The sequence below is a fragment of the Chiloscyllium punctatum genome, chromosome 45, assembly GCF_047496795.1.
Source record: "Chiloscyllium punctatum isolate Juve2018m chromosome 45, sChiPun1.3, whole genome shotgun sequence".
Classification (NCBI taxonomy): domain Eukaryota; kingdom Metazoa; phylum Chordata; class Chondrichthyes; order Orectolobiformes; family Hemiscylliidae; genus Chiloscyllium; species Chiloscyllium punctatum.
Window position 1 is genome coordinate 47423677 of NC_092783.1, and position 19251 is coordinate 47442927.

General features: G+C 40.6%; 1 non-coding gene across 1 annotated transcript; it reads left to right on the forward strand.

The window, feature by feature from the left end:
• Window positions 1-17521: 17521 nt before the first annotated feature.
• LOC140467529 (U6 spliceosomal RNA) lies at window positions 17522-17624 on the forward strand. Its single transcript, XR_011955491.1, has one exon. It is a non-coding gene; the product is annotated as a U6 spliceosomal RNA (small nuclear RNA).
• The last annotated feature ends 1627 nt before the right edge of the window (window positions 17625-19251 follow it).

Consider the following 19251-nt stretch of genomic DNA (forward strand, 5'->3'; position numbering starts at 1 on the left):
TATCCCCAAAACATTTTTTTGTGACATTTGAGAGGATTTAATTGTTGAATTCCCCAGTAAAACAAACTTCAGTGCATGAAGGTCTAATTAAAATCTTGACCCCATTCTTCCCCAGAGACTGCAGCTGTTTAACATTTTACCATTTCTTTAAACCTGCAAGTTACTACTTCAAACAAATACAAAACAAATCATTCATAAATAATTTATTTGAGTGAAAAAGTATGCAAAAACATGACAATGACCCTCTGTACAACTTTCTTTATTGTTCAGTATTACCACATTGAAGCTTAGTTGCTTATGGCATGAAATTATGTATTCATTATCTGATTATTACAGAGAAGTAGTTAGTATCTAATGCAATATGGTATAGGGTGATTCTTTCTATAATGGAGCATTCTTTCAATGATTTGCCAAAATTGTTCATTATTGCATTCAGGCTTGATTGAAACCCAAAGAAAATTCAATGTAATCACACTGATGGGATTAAATATTCCTGGTCCAAATTAAGAATTTCAACTTGTGGGGTAATCAAATTTTGCAATTTATTTCATTGTAGAAAATTACATGCCAAGCATCTGAATGTATTTGAGAAGTAAAAATGAGCTGACAACAATCAATGCTGGGTGATAAATTTGAGGTGCTCATTTAATTCATTAATGGGTTGTCGGAGTCTCTGGACCAGCATTTATTATCCATCCCAATTTGCCCTTAAATGTGGTGCTGAGCTGCCGTTTTGAACTGCTGCAATCCATTTGGTGTAGGAAGACCCACGATGCCATTAGGGAGAGAATACCTGGATTTTGACCTACAGACATTGAAGGAATGGCTATATATTTTGAAGTCATTATTGGGTATCCTGCAGGTTATGGTGTTTCTGCTTATCTATGTCCATGCCCTTCTCGATAGTATAAGTTTGGAAAATGCTGCCTAATGAGTCTTGATGAATTGCTGCACTGTATCTTGCAGATGGTGCATAGTTGCTACTGAGCACAGGTTATGGATGGAGTCAATGTTGTGAATGCGGTGGCAGTCAAGCATGTTGCTTTGTCTTGGATGGCATTCAACTCCTTAACTGTTATTGGAGTTGTACTCATCCAGTCAAGAGAGGAGTATTCCATTACTCTTCTGACTCGATGGTGGACAGACTTTGGGGAGTTAGAAGGTGAGTTCACCTGTTGTAAGATTTCTAGCCTCTGAAGTGTTCTTGTAGCCACATATGGCTAGTCCAATTCAGTTTCTGGTCAACAATAAGCCTCAGGATGTGGACAGCAGGGGATTCAGAGATGGTAATACTATTGAATGTCAAGAGGCAATGGTTAGATTTTCCTGTTGTACACAGTTATTATCTGCCACTTTAGTTGTGTAAATGTTATTTGGCACTTGTCAGCCCAAGCCTGGATTTTGTCCAGTTCTTGCTCCATTTGGAATGGACTGCTTCAGTATCTGAGGAGTTACAAATGATGCTGAACATTCTGCAATCAACGGCAATATCTCCACTTCTAACCTTATGATGAAGGGTCATCACAGCTGATGAAGATAGTTGGGCATTGAATAACACTCTAAGGAACATCTGCAGAGATGACTTGAAGCTGAGATGATTGTCCTCCAACAACCATAAAATCAATCTTTGCAGTATGTATGATTCAAACCATAGTTTTCTGTTTGATTCCCATTGACTCAAATTTTGCTGAGTCTCATTGATGTCACTCTTGGTAAAAAGTGGCAAGATGTCAAAGGCAGTCACTCACCTCTAGAATTTAGCGCTTTTATGTTCATGCTTGAACCAAGACTTGTAATGATATTAGGAGCTGACTGGCCCTGGCTCCAAACTCTACCTCTGAACAGGCTATTGCTAGGCAAGCATTGCTGATTACCCCTTCCACTACATTAGTGATAGTAATTAGGTTGGAGTTGTCCTGCATTTTTCTGTGCACCGAATAGATAGTTCTGTGAAGCTAGTTCACCACGTTGTCACTTTTTTTTAGCATGTTTGGAATTTCCTCCTACATTCTACATTGAACCAAAGTTGATCCTCTGCATTAATTGTAATGATAGAGTTGGGCATATGGCGAGTCCTGAGATTGAGATCATATTGGAATACAATTCTGGTGTTCTGCACTGCCTCATGGATGCTAAGTATTGAGTTGCTATGGTAATATGGTAATAATACTACCTAGAGACACTGAGGACTGCAGATGCTCGAAATCAGAGTCGAAAAGTGTGGAAAAGCACAGCAGGTGAGGCAGAGCAGGAGAGTCAAAGTTTCAGGTATAAGCCTTTCACCAGAAGTTCCTAACCTGCTGTGCTTTTCTGGCGCCACACTTTTTGATGATAATACCATTTAACAACACAATGTGGGGTATTCTTAATAAGGCAGCCGTGCTGCCTCACACTGCCAGGAACCTGGGTTCGATTCCAGCCTAGGTGACTCTGTGTGGAGTTTGCACACTCTCCCTGTGTCTATGTGGGTTTCCTCCGGGTGCTACGGTTTCCTCCCACAATCCAAAGATGTGCAGGTTAGGTGAATTGACCATGCTAAGTTGCCCATAGTGTAGGTTATTAGTTAGGGGTAAATATAGAGTATGGGAATGGGTCTGGGGGGATTACTCTTTGGAGGGTTAGTTTGGACTTTTTGGGCTGAAGGGCCTGTTTCCATACTGTAAGGATTCTAATTCTAAGGGGCAGTACAGTGGCTCAGTGGTTAGCACCACTGTCTCACAGCGCCATGGACCCAGGTTCAATTCCAGCCTCTGGCAACTGTCTGTGTGGAGTTTGCACATTCTCCCCATGTCTGTGTGGGTTTCTTCCAGGTTCTCTGGTTTCGTCCCACAGTCCAAAGATGTTCGGGTTAGGTGAATTGGCCATGCTAAATTGCCCATAGTGTTAAGGGATGTGGAGGTAAAGTGCATTAGTCAAGGGAAACGTAGGGTAATGGGTCTGGTTGGGATACTCTTCGAAGGGTTAGTGTGGACTTGTTGGGTCAAAGGCCTGTTTCCACACTGTAGGGTTTCTAATTATAATTCTATGAAGGCAGGACTGTGTGGTGGTCACTATTCACAATGCTATCGTGGACAGATGTATGTATTGTGGAACATTGGTGAGTATAAGGTCAAGCATTTTTTTTTCACTCTTCTTGGTTCCCTCATCACTTGTCACAGACCCAGTCGAGTAGCTACGTACTCTAAGACTCAACCAACTGGCTTGTCTGATGCATCAGCAGAAAGCTGCAGAAAGCAAATCAGATTTCCTTGCCCAAATTTGGCCTTATGGAATCTGCAGTCAATGTTGAAGGCTCCCAGCCCAATTCCCTCCTAATTGTAGGAGCAGGACATACTCAGGGATGGTGATTGTATAATGTATGAATCTAGGAGTATGACTGTCAGGCAGTTGCTTAGATAATGTGAGAGCTCTCTCAACTTTGACATTATCCGCAGATTTTAGAATGGAGGACTACAAAGGAGCTTTGCAGGGTTTACTGAAGGAATAGTCAAAAATACACCTTTGGCAGGTGGTGTTTAGGGAGAGTATTCTTGATTGTCAGCTGAGATGGAATGATTTAAAGGCATTCCTTTGAAAAAAAGTCCAGGTAAGTTGGCCTGGGAGGCAAGAGTTTTAGATGATCGATAGGTTGCAAAAAGCAGAGTTGAACATTAACTTTTAATGTAACAAAGTGTGCCAATATGTTTCACATGATTGTTTTTAATGCTGAGTTAAATTCTGAACAAGAAAAAGGGGAACTAGAGCAAATAGTCAATAAGGCAGGTGGCTAAAAAGGTCAGTTTTAAGAAAAGTCTAAAAGTAAATTTGAATAGTAATTAAGACGGATTGAAGTGTTCTTCAACTAGGTGTCAGTACAGATCACCAGATGGCCTCCTTCTTTAGAGACCGCAATTTCCCTTCCCACGTGGTTAAAGATGCATCTCGTCCACATCCCGCACCTCCGCCCTCAGACCCCACCCCTCCAACCGTAACAAGGACAGAACGCCCCTGGTACTCACCTTCCACCCTACAAACCTTCGCATCAACCAAATCATCCGCCGACATTTCCGCCACGTCCAAAAAGACCCCACAACCAGGGATATATTTCCCTCCCCACCCCTTTCCACCTTCTGCAAAGACCCTCCATGACTACCTGGTCAGGTCCCCCCTACGACCCACCTTCCCATTCTGGCACTTTCCCCTGCCACCGCAGGAACTGTAAAACCTGTGCCCACACCTCCTCTCTCACCTCTATCCAAGGCCCTAAAGGAGCCTTCCACATCCATCAAAGTTTCACCTGCACATCCACTAATATCATTTATTATATCCGTTGCTCCCGATGACTCCTCTACATTGGGGAGACTGGGCGCCTCCTAGCAGAGCGCTTTAAGGAACATCTCCGAGACACCCGCACCAATCAACCAAACCGCCCCGTGGCCCAACATTTCAACTCCCCCTCCCACTCTGCCGAGGACATGGAGGTCCTGGGCCTCCTTCACCGCCGCTGCCTCACCACCAGACGCCTGGAGGAAGAACGCCTCATCTTCCACCTCGGAACACTTCAACCCCAGGGCATCAGTGTGGACTTCAACAGCTTCCTCATTTCCCCTTCCCCCACCTCATCCTAGTTTCAAACTTCCAGCTCAGCACTGTCTCCTTGACTTGTCTGGATTTGTCCGACCTGCCTATCTCCTTTTCCACCTATCCGCTCCACCCTCTCCTCCTTGACCTATCACCTTCATCCCCTCCCCCACTCACCCATTGTACTCTATGCTACTCTCTCCCCACCCCCACCCTCCTCTAGTTTATCTCTCCATGCTTCAGGCTCACTGCCTTTATTCCTGATGAAGGGCTTTTGCCCGAAACATAGATTTCGCTGCCCGTTGGATGCTGCCTGAACTGCTGTGCTCTTCCAGCATCACTAAGTCAGTACAGATCAGCAAATGTCTGACTTGGTTCTGGTAAGGACAGGGGCAGGTAGAGTTCTGGATGACTTCAAGTTTGTGGATTGTAGTTTGTGGAAGGGCAGGCTGGAGTGTGCTAGGTAATCAAATGTAAAGGTAACTAAGGCATGAATAAGGATTTCAACAGTGGTGGTAGAGATCACACTTGAGGTAGGGGTGATGTTAGGCAATGTTTGAAGTGGAAAGACGGTATTGGCGATGGTGGGGGTACCCCAGAGAAATTTGTTTCAGTGTCAAATTTGTTACCAAGGTTGTGAACAATCTGGTTTAGTTTTCAGACAGTCACCAGGGTGATGGAGTAAGGAGCTAGGGAAGCAAAAAGAATAGCAACAATCTTCTGAATAATTAATTAGAGGAAATACTTGTTCGTCCTGCATCCAGTGCTGGATGTCGGATAAGCAGTTTGATAGTTTAGTAGCAGTGATGGAGTTGTGAGATGGTGGATGAAGTAGAGCTTGCATGTGAAAGCTAACACTTTTCAGCTGATTTCACTGAGGGGAGCATGTGGGTGGGAAATAGGAAGGGACGCTGCTCGTTGGATGCTGCCTGAACTGCTGTGCTCTTCCAGCACCACTAATCCAGTATTTGATTTTCAGCATCTGCAGTCATTGTTTTTACCACAAGAGAGATCCACCAGGAGAATGAGAAAATGAATTATTGCAAGTAATAGTCCAGCTATGTTTAATTAAATAATGATGTGCCAGCAGCTGAGTGTAATCCCATTCAGCTTGGTGAGGTGAGAGGCACTGGAGGAGAATGGTATGGTCAACTGTGTCAAAAGCTGCAGATGGGTCGAGAAAGATGAGGGAGGGTAGTTTACCCTTGTCATACAGTGTCATTTGTGGTTATATTATGAGGCTTTTCAGTATGTGGCAAGGGTTGTAAACCTGTTTGGAAGGCTGGGAACATGGAGCTCTGGGAAAGATAGGTACAGATTTGTGAGATGACAACACATTCTCTCTCCCTGCGGATGGGATAATAAGTTTGCAAGGATGAATAGCTGAAAAGTTACTTTTTGAGGAAAGTGTGAATCAGGGAAGATTTAAAGGAGAAAGGGACAACTTCTTGAGAGAACCATTAAATATCAATAAGATGGTCAGCTAGGGTTGATGGTGCAGCATGTGGATCTTAGGAACAAGATGAACCTGGACAGGACATAAAGGAAGATTGGAAAGGAACTACAGAATGATGCAAGTTCAGGTCTAGGCAAAAGGTGAGCTTTAAGGGAAGTGATGTGTTCAGCTAATGGAAGGGAGGGATAGGGCAGAAGTACCTGGTCAGATGTTCTTAATATTAATGACATTTTCTTTTAATATAATTATAAACTTGATTGAGTTTTTTGAAGAAGTAACAAAGAGGATTGATGAGGGCAGAGTGGTAGATGTGATCTATATGGACTTCAGTAAGGCATTCGACAAGGTTCCCCATGGGAGACTGATTAGCAAGGTTAGATCTCATGGAATACAGGGAGAACTAGCTATTTGGATACAGAACTGGCTCAAAAGTAGAAATCGGTGGTGGTGAAGAGTTGTTTTTCAGACTGGAGGCCTGTGACCAGTGGAGTGCCACAAGGATCGGTGCTGGGTCCACTACCTTTTGCCATTTACGTTAATGATTTGGATGCGGACATAAGAGGTACAGTTGGTAAATTTGCAAGTGACACCAAAATTGGAGGTGTAGTGGACAGTGAAGAGGGTTACCTCAGTTTACAACAGGATCTTGACCAGATGGGCCAATTGGCTAAGAAGTGGCAGATGGAGTTTAATTCAGATAAATGTGAGGTGCTGCATTTTGGGAAAGCAAATCTTAGCAGGACTTATACACTTAATGGTAATGTTCTAGGGAGTGTTGCTGAACAAAGAGACCGTGAAGTACAGGTTCAAAGCTCCTTGAAAGTGGAGTCGCAGGTAGATAGGATAGTGAAGAAGGCATTTGGTATGCTTTTATTGGTCAGAGTATTGAGTACAGGAGTTGGGAGGTCATGTTGTAGCTGTACAGGACATTGGTTAGGCCACTGTTGGAATATTGCGTGCTATTCTGGTCTCTTTCCTACTGGAAAGATGTTGTGAAATTTGAAAGGGTTCAGAAAAGATTTACAAGAATGTTGTCAGGGTTGGAGGATTTGAGCTATAGGGAGGGGCTGAACAGGTTGGGGCTGTTTCCCCTGGAGCATCGGAGGCTGAGGGGTGACCTTATAGAGGTTTACAAAATTATGAGGGGCATGGATAGGGTAAATAGACAAAGTCCTTTCCCTGGGGTCGGGGAGTCCAGAACGAGAGGGCATAGGTTTAGGGTGAGAGGGGAAAGATTTAAAAGAGACCTACAGGGCAACTTTTTCATACAGAGGGTGGTACGTGTATGGAATGAGCTGCTAGAGGAAGTGGTGGAGGCTGGTACAATTGTAACATTTAAGAGGCATTTGGATAGGTATATGTATAGGAAGGGTTTGGAGGGATATGGGCCTGGTGGTGGCAGGTGGGACCAGATTGAGTTGGGATATCTGGTTGGCATGGACGGGTTGGACCGAAGGGTCTGTTTCCGTGCTGTATATCTCTATGACTCTATATGTCTTATAATTGATATTGCAGTCTGTCAATAAATCAACTGTGAAAGTAGTTATATCTTAAAGTTAAAAGCAGCGTGGGTGAGGTATGGGTACTGGTGGTAAGAAAAATGTTATGTGAATTTTATCTAGGATGTTGAGCTTGTGAACCATCAGCCATATCCTGAATGACCTTCCAGTGATGAGGTTAAGGTTTAGCATGCAAGCAACAAACAAAACTACTTCTGTTTTTCCAGTGTCAATTTGAGGAAAATTCTATCTCATCCATGATAGGACTGCATTGTACACAGAATATATTCATTTTGTGTTCATTTAATTAAGGTATGCGCTTAAATGGAGTCAACTGTAATCCTGTGCTTAAAAGTTATGTTTAGTATGTCTCATTTTGCTCTAAGCTGAGAGTAGACTGCGGAGGAAAACTGATAGGAGGGGTCATAATTAAACATAATTTTCAGTAAATACAGTATTCTAACAGTACCTGCAGTTACATGTGTAAAACATACAGTTTGGAGTGTGTGATTTTACTGGATGAGATTTGGCAATGCCAGAAAATGCATTGAAGCCAATTGCTGCTTTATTAAGGGGAAAATAATCAGCCAAAAATGAGATTCACAGTGTCACTTAAATTTCTCATTACAATTTTGCATGGAGACTAAAACCTTGTGTGTGCATACACTTCCTAGGAACATAATTTGAATAATACTTATATGGTAATATTTAATCTTTGTTCCTTTTATTTACTGTTTCTCTGTAGGGTATGGTATGATCAGTTCCAAATCTACTATCATCTAGATCCCTTTTCACTTAATGGAATGAAAAAAAACTAATGATTATGTGTTATTTTGAACTTGTCTGTATTACTTTAACGGTCTGCACAACATACCTATCAATTTTATCTGGGTGGTAGCATATTCACCTCTGAAGCAGAGGGTTGAAAGTTGAAGCTCCACTCTAAAAACTAAAATGCAGTACAATGAACTTGACATAGAACTTGACACCAAGGTACCCCTGCTTACCCAGGTGGTGTAAAAAATCCTACTCTCCCAGTATCTTAGTCAAAGTTTGTCCTTCAGTGCATATCATGACAAAAGGCATTTGCCTTTCAGTTTGTGACATTTTGCTGTGTATAAATTAGCATCTTTGCCTATTTTTAAAAAAACACTAACTAGATCTCTGGGCAATTTTAATGGCTTTAAAAACTTTGGAATATCTTGAAGATGCAATAGGTACAATATAAATGCATTTTTAAAAACTCCTGTTTACTTCCCAGAGCTCAAATTCGTCTGTGAATTTCATAGAATCCCTTACATGCAGATACCGGCCCTTCGGCCCAACAAATTCACACCGACCCTCCAAAGAGTAACCCACCCAGACCATTCCCCTACCCTATTACTCTACATTTACTCCTGACTAATGCACCTAATCTACACATCCCTGAATACTACGGACAATTTAGCATGGCCAATTCATCTAACCTGAACATCTTTGGACCGTAGGAGGAAACCAGAGTACCTGGAGGAAACCCATACAGACATGGGAAGAATGCGCAAGTCCACACAGACAGTTGCCTGAGGCTGAAATCAAATCCGGGTCCCTGGCACTGTGAGGCAGCAGTGCTAACCACTGAGCCACCGTGCCACCCGTTTGACCAATTTGAATTGTGTTTTCTAAACCATTTGGTTAATATGAATACACGAACCAAGCTCTATAGAAAAAATATTTTAAACAGCATGGTCAATAAGGGGAGTAGCATATGTGAGGCAGACTGCACTGATTGAGACAGCAGCTGAGTGAGTTAACTGGAAATTTGGTTCCATGTGGGAATTCAGTCGAGTGGAACAGAGGATCTTTAAATAAGGTTTTCTGCAAGCAGTAAATGATTTAGATGTGGGCATCGGAGGTATAGTTAGTAAGTTTGCAGATGACACCAAAATTGGAGGTGTAGTGGACAGCGAAGAAGGTTACCTCAGATTACAACGGGATCTTGATCAGATGGGCCAATGGGCTGAGAAGTGGCAGGTAGAGTTTAATTCAGATAAATGCGAGGTGTTGCATTTTGGGAAAGCAAATCTTAGCAGAACTCATACACTTAATGGTGAGGTCCTATGGAATATTGCTGAACAAAGAGACCTTGGAGTGCAGTTTCATAGCTCCTTGAAAGTGAAGTCGCAGGTAGATAGGATAGTGAAGAAAGCGTTTGGTATGCATTCCTTTATTGGTCAGGGTATTAAGTACAGGAGTTGGGAGGTCATGTTGCGGCTGTACAGGATATTGGTTAGGCCACTGTTGGAATATTGCATGCTAGTCTGGTCTCTTTCCTATGAGAAAGGTGTTGCGAAACTTGAAAGGGTTCAGAAAAGATTTACAAGGATGTTGCCATGGTTGGCGGATTTGAGCTATAGGGAGGGGCTAAACAGGCTGGGGCTGTTTTTCCCTGGAGTGTCAGAGGCTGAGGGGTGACCTTATAGAGGTTTACAAAATTATGTGAGGCATGGATAGGATAAATTGACAAAGTCCTTTCCCTGGGTTGGGGGAGTCCAGAACTAGAGGGCATAGGTTTAGGGTGAGAGGGGAAAGATATAAAAGAGATCTAAGGGGCAACTTTTTCACGCAGAGGGTGGTACATGTATGGAAAGAACTGCCAGAGGAAGTGCTGGAGGCTGGTACAATTGCAACATTTCAGAGGCATTTGGATGGGTATATGAATAGGAAGGGTTTGGAGGGATATGGGCTGGGTGCTGGCAGGTGGGACTAGATTGGGTTGGGATATCTGGTCATCATGGACGAGTTGGACCAAAGGGTCTGTTTCCATGCTGTACATCTCTAGGACTCTATGACTCTAAGAAGCCTACCAGCAGCAAAACCATTAACAGTGATGTCACGAATTGTATTGTGCTGCAACTGCAAGAAAAGCAACAGATTGAGGAGTGTTTGTAGTCTTCAAAGTAAAATGAAGAAACATGGTAAATAGGAGCAGGAGCAGGCCAATTGGCCCATTCAGCCTCCTCTCCTATTCAAAATGATCATGGCTGATCATCTAACTCAGTCCCCTTTTCCTGCTTTCTCCCCCTACCTTTTGATCCCTTTAGTCTTAAGAACTATATTGAACTCTTTTGTGAAAACATTCAATGTGTTGGTCTCAAATGCTTTCTATGGCAGAGAACTCCACAGGCTCACCACTCTTCGGGTCAAAAGTTTCTCCTCATCTCAGTCCAAAATGGCCTGCCCCATATCTGTAGACTGTCATCTCTGGTTCTGGACTCCTCAGTCATCGGGAACGTCCTTCCTGTGTTCACTCTGTCTTGTCCGATCAGAATTTTATACGTCTCTGTGAGATTCTCATGCATTCTTCGTAATTCCAATGAATATAGTCCTCATCAATATAGTCTTATCAGTCCTACCATTCCTAGGAATCAGTCTGGCAAATCTTTGTACTTCCCTCATTGCCAGAGTATCCTTCTTCAGGTTGGGAGACTAGAACTCCTTACAAGACTCTAGGTGTGATCCTACAAAGGTTCTGTACCATTGCAACAAGACATCCATGCTCTTGCATTTAAAGTCACTTACCTTCTTCAAGGCTGCACCTGCAGGCTTACTTTCAACAACTGACATCCAAGGATACTCATGTCTCATTGCACCTCCCCTTGTAGCTTGTTGAATGTAAAGTCGATACTAACATAAAAATACATCAATGCGTAAAAAAGTGGGGTTATTAGAAGAATTAGTAAATAAAATAAATACAAGAGTGATGGCGGGATGGATGAAGAATTGCTGCTGCAACATGTGGGAGAAGCTGTCCACTAATGTGACCCAGAGCAAAAGCATTTGCAATACATGGCAGGGGTGTTATGATCAGCCACATGTTGAACTGCATTCACACATCAACCAACCCAAGTCAAAGCAGCAGGTTTCCTTGAGTTTTATGATAATATGACTGCTTTGGTAGTTACTTGGTAATTGGTAGTTTGATCCTAGCAGATATAAAATGTCTTCCAGTCAGTGATGCTAGAGTATAAAATAATATAACAAAAGAAAACTATCGTCATTAATTATATTTTTAATATTTGAGCTGAGTAGAATAAATCTTCAAACTGCCTCCTATGAAAACAATAGTAACTTTCATGAATGACGATTTTAGCTGAAAAATGTATCCCAAGATATCTCACGGAGGTACATATTATCCTAGAACTAAAACCTTGGAATCTTCTTTGCAAACATGTAAGCAAGCCAAAAAAAATGAAAGTACTGTAGATGCTGAAAATTTGAAGAAAAACAGAAATTGCAGGAAAGTCTCAACAGGTCTGGCAGCATCTGTGGTGAGAAATCAGAGTTAATGTTTTGGGTCCATTGACCTATCTTCAGTATTCATGATAGCCAGGAAAAGGATTTTTTTTATACAGGAGATGAGGTGGGGAGAGAGGGGAGAGTAAACTTTAGGTGGGGATAGAGCCCAACGAGAGATGTAAATAGTTGGACGACAAAGAACTGGTTGAAGGTTAGTCTGGGGAAATGAATAGCTGTTAATGGGGACTATTAATGACTGACAATAGTGCCAGCAGTCAGCCAAGGTAAATGTCGGGTTATGGGGATGGAGTGGGTCCAGGGTCAAATGCTCTTCGGAGGGTCAGTGCAGACTTGATGGGGCTGAATTGCCTCTTTCTGCACTGTAGGGATTCTGTTATTTTATGATATTTCTTGCTAAGTGTTCTGCAGTATTCCTTCTCATTTTGCAAGTTCTGTTGATTTGTGTAGGATTTATGTGGATTTTTCCTTACACACCAATCCTTCCTTTTAACAGTAGCAGATTGATTTAAACCCTCTAAAGAATTTTCTTTCCTATATATCAAAGATGAAAGCATATACTCAGCCAAGGTAGAAGACTGAATACATTTAGGGCTGTGAGCCGATTTTGGTTCTTAGCCGAAGCTAATCCTTGAACTTTATCCTGGGGCTTGGCAGCATTGTTGAATGCTCACAATTTAAATTCTGCCTTTAACTCACTTACAGGAAGCCACTTTCCTCAAATAAATGTCTTATGATTCAGTTGGTAACATCCTTGCTCTGTGTGAGGAGGTTTCGTGTTCAAGTCCCACTCCAGGACTTGAACCCAAAATCAAAGGTGTTAAAAGTACAGTACTGAGGGGATGCTGTATTCTCAGATGTTCAGTCCTTCAGATGAGATGTTAAACAGTGACCCTGTCTGTCCTCCCTGGTGGATGTAAAAGATCCAATTCTACTGTTTTGCAGAAAGAAGACAAATTATTTCTAATATCTCAGATAATATTTATCCTTCTTCAGTATTACAAATATAGCTTTTCCTAAAACAGCAAGTTCCAACACTTCAAAAGTACTTCTTTCTGTAAAGTTGCTTTGGTGGTCAGGAAAGGTGCTTGATAAATACAATGTTTTTATGTTGTGAGGTAATTTTAGAATACTGCATCATAATGATTTTGCAAAAATGGTAAAAATTGGATTTTTGTTTGAAGTGAAAGGATAGGTTTAGTATTATTGAAGTTTTTAGATTAATACACTTATAAACAATGTAAGAAATGTAATGAAATATAATAAAATATGACATGGTCTACATGAATATCTATTTCATATTCACTGCATGTTTCTGAACAATGCACTACATTCCAAGCTGCCAGGACACTAACAGTACTGCTAACCCTTTTTCCTGAAAGCACAAAAAAATGTAAATATACTTTGATTTACTCATTGATGAATATTTATTATATTAATAGAATACAAAGTAACTTTGAGATCCCACATAAATTACATCACTTTCAATGACTTACATAACTCACTGGCCACTGCCCAACTTGTGAGCTATGCTGAGGAGAAAGTGAGGACTGCAGATGCTGGAGATCAGAGCTGAAAATGTGTTGCTGGAAAAGCGCAGCAAGTCAGGCAGCATCCAAGGAACAGGAGAATCCACGTTTCGAAATGTCGATTCTCCAGTTCCTTGGATGCTGCCTGACCTGCTGCGCTTTTCCAGCAACACATTTTCAGCTCAGTTGTGAGCTATGCTACCAACTACATCAATACAACATAAAACATAGTTCACTTTTGACTGTTTTGTACTGTGACAGAATCAAATAATCATTTAAAAGCCATTGATTTTTTAAATAGTATGTGTAATTTCCATACAGCCAGCCCTGTGTGGGGCACACAGGCACACTTACTTCTGTTTAATTCCAATTTCTTTCCAGTTATAAATACTTGTCAGAAAATTCAATATCAAATGCAAAATGTGAATATTTATTCAATCTGTAATTTTGTTCCTTTGAGAATAATAATTTACTTATAGGTTACTTCCAAGTCATTGTAGAAATGTGTCACAAGTCAAGAACTCAGTATTTCAACTGCTGAAGATTAACACCCAAAGAAAAATTCACAACATAAAAGGCAGGTGGTGGGAAGAGGAAACCTGAGAAGTTCAGCAGATCGCCATGACATACAAAACTTTCTTGAAGCTACTAGGGCCTTTTATGGATAGAAGTCAAATAAACAAAAACACTTACATTCACAGGACCAGGCTTTTTTTCTTAAGAATGATAATGCCATCCATCAATTCTGAAAAGTAAATTTCAAACACCACTTCAACTGGGAATTCACTGTGGCAGCATATTTTCTCCCAATAGACTGCATCAAAGGCATGGAATAGCATCAATGGGTGATTGCTGCAACAAGCAATCAAATGGAAGAGAAACAACAAAACTTGTGGTCCCAATGGTATTCCAGATGAGGTCTTCAAAGCTAACAGACTTTTGCTCACATCAAGACTGCACATTTGTATCCTGTAGATTTGAGTCAGTCATACAGTGTGGAAACAAACTCTTCGGCCTCACTCATCCATGCTGACCAGGTTTCCTAAAATGAACTAGTCCCATTTGCCTGTGAGTTGTTCTCCAGAAATGAGATGTGCAAGAAATGTCATCACAGTTCTCAAATGCTGGCATGACTGCAATTGTCTGAAGTATAAGATATGAAGCGATGTCTTTAATGAAGGGCAAACACTCTTATATGTTGAGTGCTTCCTATTTTGGCAGCCAGTTTCTCAAAAGGCCACAATTTACATTGTTCCAAAAGCAGACCAACGTAGCCTTTACAAACCACAGGAGCAAGTGTTTGGCAACAAAGTCTTCCGAAAGTCACACCGCACTCCTGTGATCCAGATCTACACTATTTGTCAGCAAAAACAAAGTTTTGGGGAATTCCACAATACATCTACTAAATTCTCTGGATTCAATTACTTTGAAAAGAGTGAGCAGTCATAATAAAAAAAATGCTGTTAGCTCACTACATGGTCCTCTCTAACTGTCACGCTAACTGATGAAGGCGAGTGGTCCTTTGCAGAACTGGGAGATTGTGCCTGGAGGCTGGGGCTGAGACTGTAGCCATACATGCACTGATGCTGTTATCAGACAACTTGACAAATTGATAAGAGAACTCAGGAAATTACGTCAAATGATCATTCATTCCATGCTTACACCAGGAGAGCCAGTTTTACCATTGTGAAGTGTAAAACTAACTTTGCTGGGCTATTAGCAACCTCTATTTGTACAAAAATTTACAATTTACTCATTGCAATCCCCACATTTCTCTCTCCAGGTGTTTTACATCATCTGCAGTTGTCTGACAGTTTTCATGGGTAGTGTTTCACCCAAAGTGATCTGATAGAGCAGCTTCTGTACTTCTATCTTGCCTTGTGGTTTCCATTTTTTATAATAGGACTGAAAATTTATCTTTTAAAGGACAGAAACTGATTCATACCCTCAGGATAAACCTCAACCTGCTGCTCCCACCATAATTATGGACAAGGTATGGTCCACCTCTTCCTGCAGATGTCAAACTGCAGACAAAATAGATGCATGTGCACATGATGTTGTTTCCAAGATGTCACTCCATGTTTCTACACACGCATGCTCATTGTTCCACTTGCTGTTGCCATTCATAATAAACACAGCCATCAAACAAACAATGGCATGTATCGTGAACCATCTCTATATGCATTCTATAGAACATCCTGAAATATCAATTACAATGGATGCATGTCTGTGTGTGAATGGCTGAATGCAATCTCCCTTGACAGCTCCAGTTTTCTCAACTCTCAAGTAGCCCATATTCCGGGAAGGACAAAGAAAATATCTCAAAGACACCCTTTTGCTCTTTACAAAGTATGACAACATTGACATTAATGACATTAAGGAGCTTGCTATCAATTGTTCAAAATGGTGACAATTTGTCCATCAAACTTCAGCAGTTTTGAGTCAAACTGCCTTAATGATGAGATGCAGCAGCCACAGAGAATAAAAGGAAAGGAAGCAAATTGTGCATTCTGACTCCCACTACCTGTTAGGACAATCTGCCTCATATGCTCAAAACTTTGTAGCCCGTGCAGTCACATGAAGACCCATTGCAGAAACCCTCAATCCTGACTAGACATTATCCTTGAATTGAGGGACATCAATGACAATGACTTGGACTGCAGAATATAGACAGCTGACATCACTTGTTGGATCATTTGCAATCATCTTATTTATTAATTGTAATAACTGACCCTCTGAATGAATCATATACATAATTTAGACATTGCTATTTAGACATTGTTGGTTTTACGGATACTGACTGTAGCAGAATTTCCAAATGCAATAGGCTGGTAACAGTATATTGACATGACAGATTTAGTGTATACTAAAATAAAACAAAAAAACTGTGTATTCTGGAGGTCTGAAACAGACAAAAACAGAAATTGCTGGAGAAACTCTGAGATCTGGCAGCATGTGAGGAGAGAAATCAGAATTAATATTTTGAGTCCAGTGACTCTTGTTTTATACAAACTGCTGCTAACTTTCTGGAGTATAAATAGAATGTCAAAGCAATCACAAGACAAAACACAGTCCCAGGATTGGGCTCCTCTTTTTCTATGGTGATAAAGGAGTAAGGAAGAAAGAATTTTATTTATTAAATGATTTTTTTACAATCACTGCATTCTTAAACCATTTTACAAAGTCTTGCTATTGTCATGTAAGAAACACAACAATCAATTGCCTGATGGCAAACCTGAATGATTCCATTCATTCGGAGGGTCAGTTATTACAATTAATAAATGTGATATTGATCAGATAATTTGTTTTTTGTGTTATTGATTGAAGGATCATTTTGGGCAAGTCACAGTGGATAGCTCCCCTGCTCTTCTTTGAAACAGTGCACTGGGATATTTTACATATATCCAAACAGACAATGACACAATGGTTTAACATCTCATCTAAAAGACTGCACCACTGGCAGTGCATCACTCCCTCAGTACTGCATAAGAGTGCAGTCACTTGAGTGCTAACAGCAGTGGACATAATTGATGTCAGGACCTGTATTTGCATTTCTGCTTCAGAAACATTGTTAAGTGCTGTTTTGATGAAAAGCTGAATTATTTTCCACCAGCACTGCAATTGCAATTACTCCAGATTGAATTTTGGAGAAGAGTGACTAGACCTGTTTAGAGAAATGCAATTGTACTTAGGTGTTTTGGCAAGTTTGCTGTAGTCATCTGACTTTTACCTCTATGTAAGTGTCTGTGCTTGTGGCAGCCATCAAGCACACATTGCTTGAAATGTATGGACTTTCAGGGCTGTGAGAAAGCCAGCAACTGAAGGAAATAGCATGGAAGAAGTAAATTAAAATAGAAGTCTGCAACTTTGAATTATTGGGTAAGTCAAAATAGCTATGCATTTTCCACTTACTTCTGCTGTGGAAATGAAAGGAGGTATGAGACAGCATTGGAATTTTTTCCATGCTCAGTGGCAAAACTATGGAAATGCTGATTTCATCAAAGTTAGGAATGTCCTTGAGCAGACATCTGCTGAAAGCAAAGAATGTTACTCTCAAAAAAGATCTCGAAATGTGGAGACTTTCTGAGGTGGTAATCTTACAGCATATTATTGAGAAAACAGGAGAGGCTTTGCATTATGCCAAGAGACATTCCAAAAAACATATTTAAGAGTGGGAATGATATTTGCTTCAGCAGCACATGTACTAAAATTGGAACAAGAGAGTGAAGATTAGCATGGCTCATGCACGAGGATGATATGCAAACTTGTGAAACATTCCATATTTTTAGTGGGGCCCTCTTGTGATGAAGTGGTGCTGGAGTGCTAGGTTTAAGTCTCACTTGTTTCAGAGGTGTGTAATAACATCACTAAATATGTTGATTAGAAATCAGGTTAATTTTTTTTTTAAATTGCAGAAATGCCAGAAGAAAGATCAAGGCCAGAGGACAGGATCAAACCATTACGGAAGACTTGACTCAAAAGCAAGGAGAACATGTCTAGTATGGGCAAAGCAGTGCTGTGTGTGCCAGAGCTGAATCACATTGTACAACCCGCATTACTAGGTGGAAGCCAAATATATATATAAAGATGGCTAAAGTACTGGAGAAACTCTTCTTCTATAAAGATGGCTGTTGGAGATATAGCAGCTGATAATTCTGATGGACCATTGTACACCATATAAGAAGTTGGCATTGTTAAGTCTAAAGATGATAAACAGTTTGCAACTGTTAGAATGATGACTACAAAAGGAGTTCCTCAAGTGTCAGATAGACTTTGTGCAACATCATGACCATTGCAGATCTGTGTGTCCAGTCTGAAAGACAAGATAGAGGAGCTAGAAAAGAAGGGGGTAATGAAGTGTATTAGTAGATCTGTACAATTTAAAGACTATGTATGCATTGCATGTGCAAAGACTGACAAAGTAGAACTGACTAGCCGTTAACACAGTTCTATTAATACATGATCATTTTCTTTGTTATTCTGATTATTCTGATTACATGGGTAATTTACAAGTGCAAATGATATTGTACACTTTCTTTTATGAAAGCAAAATGTTTGAAGAAACATCATTATACTTAGCGTACTCAGTGACCTGCTGTAATCATATGACCTCTAGCTCTGCTGTAAATGATTTTATGTGCAGTTTGCAGCAGCTACTAAATGCTTACCACTTGAAAGAAAACTCACATGTCATGTAACTAAAAGTGTGACTGCAACATACTGATGACATACTGTAATATAGAAAATTGCACACAAACTGAACTAAATTCCTACCTGAAAATTCTTCTGGCTTTCCTAGGTATACCAACTGAGTGTTTTTACAATCTTGTTCTTGTTCTTCCCATCAAAGTATATTTGGTAAGGTCATGAAAGGCTAAATATCTCATTCTGCAGCAATCAACAGGGTGGGTGCAGGAAGAAAGTGGAGGATCAGGGGACACAGTTTCAGAACAAGGCTCAAGCTATTTACGACTGGAATAAGGAGAAATTCTTTCAATTAGAGGGTGGCAAACATTTGGACTTCTCTGCTCCAAATGGCTCTTTGAGCTCAGTCATTGAATATGTTCCATACCGAGAATGATAGATTTCTACATATTAAAACAATCAGGGGATACGGGTACAGTGCAGGATAATAGTTGTGAGGTAGGTCAACCGTGATCACATTGAATGGCAGAGTGAGCAAAGTGACTCACTGGTTTATTCCTTACTCCTATTTTTTATGTTATTCATTCTAAAATGTCTCTGAGCACAGGTAAATCTATGAAATATTTAATGCTAACATGCTAATCCATAAACTTTGATGACACACTTGTTTCAAGTTTATAATAGTTTTTCATTCATAATTGAGCATTTATTTACAGCTTCATAAAACAGTTTGCTCATGTAATTGTTTGCTTTAAAATGTCCAATGCAC